The sequence below is a fragment of the Mycena indigotica genome (assembly GCF_014461135.1).
Source record: "Mycena indigotica strain 171206Taipei chromosome Unknown Mind.scaff0012, whole genome shotgun sequence".
NCBI classification, from domain to species: domain Eukaryota; kingdom Fungi; phylum Basidiomycota; class Agaricomycetes; order Agaricales; family Mycenaceae; genus Mycena; species Mycena indigotica.
In genome coordinates, this window is record NW_023503011.1 from 1,024,161 (window position 1) to 1,030,435 (window position 6,275).

The following is a 6,275-nucleotide window of genomic DNA, read 5'->3' on the forward strand; positions in this document are numbered from 1 at the left end:
ACGGTGCCACGCCAGCGGACCTCCACGCTTCGGCGCCAATCCACGCCGCAATCCCTGCGCACCACATGGGCACATAGCGTTGGGCCGTCGGGCATCTGCCGTTGCGCTAAAAACAAACGCGGGACTGCTCCGTGCTTCGAAAAAACTCTAAAAATCCGTTGATATGATGAGGCGGCGTTGGCGACGGCGTTACGGAGAAATAGACCGAGACCAAAGGGCGACGCTCAAACTTAGTAAAATCTCTTGGGCAGTAATGATTCCGTAAAATTTGACAAGCGTTCAAGTTGTACGGATATGCATGAAAGCCGTCTGCTGATAATAGCTTGAAGAACCGACTGAACAAAGGATGATAAGCAGACAATCCATCAGTCTCTAACTCATCAGCAATGATTGCAACTATCCGATAAGATCCCTCCTGAAGTGTTTCTTACCCAAAGAGCTACCGCCTTCCTTATCTGACTCAAATCAGCAACCAGCGGCATCACACACTGCCAGTGGCATACGGACATCCATCCATCCACTGCTGATCCTGTTCCTTTGATGTTCATGGGCAGCCTCCGAGTCGTGAATACAAGATAAGACTGCGGTCAGTGGCAGGTCACCATCAGAAAAAGCAAAATCAATAGAGTAGATGGGGGTGGTGAAGCTGCAAGCAAACACACATGGCAGGTCCATATTAACTCTTCAATATGTTCACCTTTCATCAATTACCTGATGATGGGCCTATGACAGGGTGGGATTTCCAAGCTCATAGGCCTGAAAGTGTATAGATATAAGTATGAGAGTAGTGAACTATAGAAATTGGAGTGTATACACTCCATTCAGTGTCTTTACACCCATATAAGGCTCAAATCTTTCAGATACAAAAAGTTTTTTGTAACCCCCTCCCCCCCCTTGTAGTAAAGAAAAACCTTTTTAGAGGCACAGCAAAAAGTTTTGGGGTTTTTGGTGGGTCTGAGAATTCAGGATCCTAGACTACGTTTGTAATATTTTAGGAGATAACACAAGATAGGGATGGATAAACTGTAGTATTTCACTCATTTCAACTTAAAAATTGATAGCCTAACTGAGGCCCTTGCTTTTCTCACCAACCAGGCCTCTGCTGCCACTGTCACTGCTACCGACCTATTTCAATCAATTCTGCAGGTCACGGTCACATCAGATTTTTTTGGCTGAAATATTTCAGCCGGTCACAGGTCACAGCCAATTCTTTTGGTCCCAAACCATCCCGATTTGGAGAAATCTCAATATTTTTGCACCTCCGGCGCGCTGAATTTCCTATTTGGGTAAGAGGACACACACAAAATTTGGCAATTGAACCTTCCTCACCCAAAAATCGGTCTTGCGACCAAACCCCCCTGTTCACCTTCAACAGGGACCAGAAACATGACTGTGCATTCCTATATGCTAATACACATAGTGTTCTTCATGGGCCCCTGCGGGTAAATCCGGGGGTGGCCTGCACCCATTCCCGCCAATGGCCCGGGCCCGCCTCAGCGGGTGCGGGTACCCGCATTTGAGCGAACGGGCCGCAGGTGGCCCGCTTTTCACAGGGCTGTAGACTGTGGCAGCCAGGCTGAGACCACCATCTCTTCAGGAGATGGCTGTGGCTTGGCTGTCGTGGGTGTGGAACCCCGAGCAACAGGCGATGTGGCCATCAGGGCCAAGTCACCGACGGTTTCGAGGCGTCGGAGCTGGGCTGGAGCCAGGCATCAGGTTAGCCGGGCCCAGTGGGCCAGGATGGGGGCCAGCGGGTTTGGGGCACCAGGCCCGCACCCGTTCCTGTGGAGGCCCGTTAAAGGACAATGAAATTGGCCACTCATGAAATTCTTCAAATTTGCCCAAAATACAACTTTTGCAGATTCAAACAGATACTCCAGGACATAGTGGCAGGGGCCATACACCACGACTCAATGATCAAAAGTGTTCAGCCATAAGGATAAAGTTTTCAATCTCAAGATTATTCAGAACTCAAGCAAAGTTCAACTAGCCACAAATGGCAATTCCATATAGGGAGAACAATGGGCAGAGAACAATGGGAGAGAACAATGGAGGCCTTATCGCATTGTCTGGCTGCGCTTGACTGGGGGCACAGTCGATCTGGGCCCATCTAGACCAAGAACAATGGAGAAGTGTGACGAGAGTGACATAGTTGAAGTGTGACGAGAGTGACATAGTTGAACAGTATAAATACTGGCCTGTACACACCTCCAGGCAGACAATCTACACCCCCCACCACCCCACAGTGACCACAGGAAGCCCTCACTGCTTCTGGCTAGCTTGGGACTGGGAGTTATAACCTCTGAAAGTGAGAATTCTCTAAAAGTGTGACTGATTATTATGGATATAGGAATAATTGGGCTGTGAGCCAGGTTTAGACTTGACCAATAAGTCTTGGCACAAGGTTTAGAGACTGACATCATAGGTTGTAGACTGAATAGGAGTTAGCCATATTGCTCCTCCCCAAAGGTTTGATAGGAAAACAAAAGTTAACAAAGTTTACAGAAATTACCACAACTACAAACATCTCTGTTATCTCCCACATCAAAATTGTTACTTAGAGTATTTGGGTGTGCAACAGCATTTCCTGTGCTGAACTCCCCGAACTTGCCAAAACATCAATAAGAGATTAGGTAGTGGATTTGATTGTGTTCAGAGTTTAGGTTTTTGGGTTTTTCTCAGAGATCTAGATTTCTTTGCATTTTCACCCCTGCTCTATATTTGGCGTTTCACCGTCCTCATGGCCCGTCATGGGCCATGCAGCCTGTGACGATCACTCAATACACGTAGCAAAATGAGCAATGAAGGAGATCACTAGGACCTTCAACCTAACTATTCAAATCCTAATTTTGTGCGGTTTGTGTTCGGGGTTCGAGCCGCAGGAAACGGCTAACAGATTCAGATGTTCTGATTGATATCAGTAGTTTTTAAGATGTTGTGTCAACTTGTATTAATGTTTTTACTTATGGTGAACAGAAATAGCAGTTAATTGGTACGAAGTTTAGATTTGAGAGGAGCAATATGGTTCTACTCTCCTAGCACTTGCACTTGCACTGCACTTTGCACTTAGAACTTGCACTTTGCACTTAACTTGAACTTGCACCTTGCACTTTGCACTTAGCACTTGCACTTGAAATGATATCTAAACTTCAACAAACCACAATCGACAGGTCTGATGGGGATTTGATCCCTTGTTCTTCTTATATGCTACTCTAGAAATAATTATGTAAAGTGTGACACCGTGACCTGATCCGCTGATCCGCCTCTAGAATGTTTGAGTTCTGATTTCTGGAATATTCTAACATTCTACCTGGTTCAGAGTTGCCAAATACAGACATGTTACCACTTATTCGGTTCAGTTTCTAGACCAGGTCTATGGCTGAAATTGGTCCTGAACTGTGTAGACCATCCGGTTGGTCCGTTCTGGAATAGATCTGAAGTCTAGAACAATTCTACTGGAAGTTCTATATATATGGCATGATTATTGTGCTTCAAAATGAATTTATAGAGCCCTCCTGGCATTATTCACCAGTTGTCATATTGACAGCTCATTAACGTGGTCAAAACCTATGCCTTGCCCTTGAGACTTTGGATGCAGCAACCCAAGACATCTTGCCTGGGATTGCCAGCTCATATAGCTATATCCTTGCAAAGATGAGGGCTCAGCTGCAAGGCTGTAATGCAAAAGATGAGAGCAAGTGCCCAAAGAAAAAACTTATAAATAACAAAGTAATTGCTTTTGAGCGGTCTGGGGGGGTTTAATTGATGATATCAGTGCATTTCGATAATATTATCTAATATGGAACAATTTTTGATTGCCATCACTAGATCGAATGACCAGGTGATGCCACATCAGTCTCCACATTGAAGGCTATCAAGACTAGGTACCTGCTTGCTTATTAGTAAAACAATCATTTGAATTCATCATGAACTGGTGGAGATATGGCTGGATCAATATGATTGATTATTAAATGGCATAGATATACTGTACTATTTAGATCAACTGTCTGCGGCATGTAACGCGTAACACACACACTGTCCGCCGGACAAGGTGTCCAGACTACCATAAAAGGCAAATCCAGCGTCAGCCGGACCGAAAAATTGCCTTTTTAAGGTGAATTTTGATGGGAATCCGGGTCTGAACGTGTAACAGAGGCCACAGGTGTCCGCGCCGCACCTGCGTGTAACGTGTAACGCGGACACATGATCTAAATACTACAGTACTGGTAATATTGTATGGGCAGAGATATTCATCTCTCTCTGTTCAGGTATCCTTAAGACTACCTAAATCAACTCTGGCTAGTGTTGACATAACTATTGAGGTGTCATCATAGATCACTTAATGAAAGTTGTTTAAATGTACAACCTTGATTTTGTGACATTTTTTGATGATTGTATTTTTAAATGGCAAAATTTTTCTTTTATGAAAATTTGTCATCTGTATCACTCCATATTACAGGATGGCACAGTTACTGAATGGTGGCTATTGACACTAAGTTCTTATTCCAGATGCTGCATTACATGTCACATAATATGACTTTAGGGGACTTGATCTTGATGGTCTGTATCATATTATTCATTCACCCCTAGCCATTCAACTTAGCAGAAATTTGCCTTGGAGTTCAGAATTATTCACCCCTTTCCGTACATTATTTACCACTCAGGCGATTCTGAGAAGACTGGACCTTATCAGTGGTATCCTCACACTTTACCACTGATAACTTACAGTTAGTTGTGGGCTAAACAGGTGCTTTTGCATTACAGCCTGGTGTGCCCTTGTTTATGCTCTCTTGACTTCCTGTTAGGGCTAGAGTCTACCACAAGTGACTGAAGCTCTCGCTCAATGTGATGTGACCGCAACATGATTAATTGATCCAAACACATTTCATTCAATTCTGCAGGCCTGTGACATGTGACATGTGACATGTTTGGCAGAAATGTGCAATTCCACCTGTTAATCCCAGATATCCTCACATATTAGAAGGCTCTACCCATCTGGTCGAGCCTTCTAATAGTGGTCCCGTGTCAAACGGACAATAATTGAGCTCGCTGTGCTCAATGATCTTGAGCACAGTGAGCGCAAGGGGCGCGCTGTCAACGGCAACAGGCCGGGACAGCTGTGGAACGTGTGACGTCAATGGTTGCCACGTCATTCACAGACGGCGTTGATGTTAATCCGATTGATGTCACATCGCACTAATGGCAACAAGGGGCAGCTGCGGGGCAGGCTGCGGGGTGACGGTGGGCAAGAGCCGGGCCAGTGACACTGCCAGTGAGCGGTCTCCCCCGCTGAGAAGAGCGGCGTGCTAAGGTTGAATTAGCAGGGGTGCCCTATAGGAGCCTCTTTTTCCCTCTAGTTAGAGGGTCAGCATGGGGTGTCAGAAATTGGTGGTATAAGAGACTACGCCGCACGCCCCTGATCAAGTGCCAACAGATGGATAGCTTTACCTTTGTTCCCTTTGTACCCTTGGGTAGTGGGAGATAAAAGTGTGGCTACCAGCCACGTGGACACTGCGACTTAAGCACTTCTCCAGTACAGCCCTAACCTGAGCTCTGGCTGGCCGCAATTCCATGCAGGACTGCGCATCACCGCGCGTCCGGCACTCCCAATACTGTTAACACACCCCCTCGCATGTGAGGCGCGAACCCACCCCACCCTGCAAGTCCAAGACCACTGACTAATCCAGCCGGTCTACATCCACCACACGTCAAGACCAGACCACCACGCACCTGCACAGCTAACTCTCCGCACATCCAACAACCTGTGCTGCCACCAGCGCCACCCGTCCTGGCAAGCCAAATCTGCCCACCATGACGCAACTCCCCTGAATCGGTGTATCGGCCCATCCCATCCCAGAGCCTATCCAACCCAGGTGAAAACCCAATCCTCCAGGTCGTATTGCGCAAGACCAGCGCCGTGACCAAGACTGAGTTGAAGAACCAGCAGCATGCCACTACTGAGAAGTCGCCGTCCTGCCAAGTCGATGTTTCCGGAGCAACCCAGCAATCCGACCTGACCCGATGCCAATTGCACCCCCTCCGCGAGTAGTCCCATCCACCACCGGCGTGTCAAGTATACCTGAAGCCTGCGGATATCCGAAACTGGTGATAGCCGCCCCCTCGCTGAGTGTGCCCCGCGTATCCGACCCACACCCGCAGCCGTCTGAGTATCCGGCGCCACGCACCACCCATCGAATACTGCCGCGCTGAGCAGTTGTGAGCCTGTGTGCCCACCTCACCCGGCTGAGCCTCCGAGCCAATCGGTAAGTTGTCGG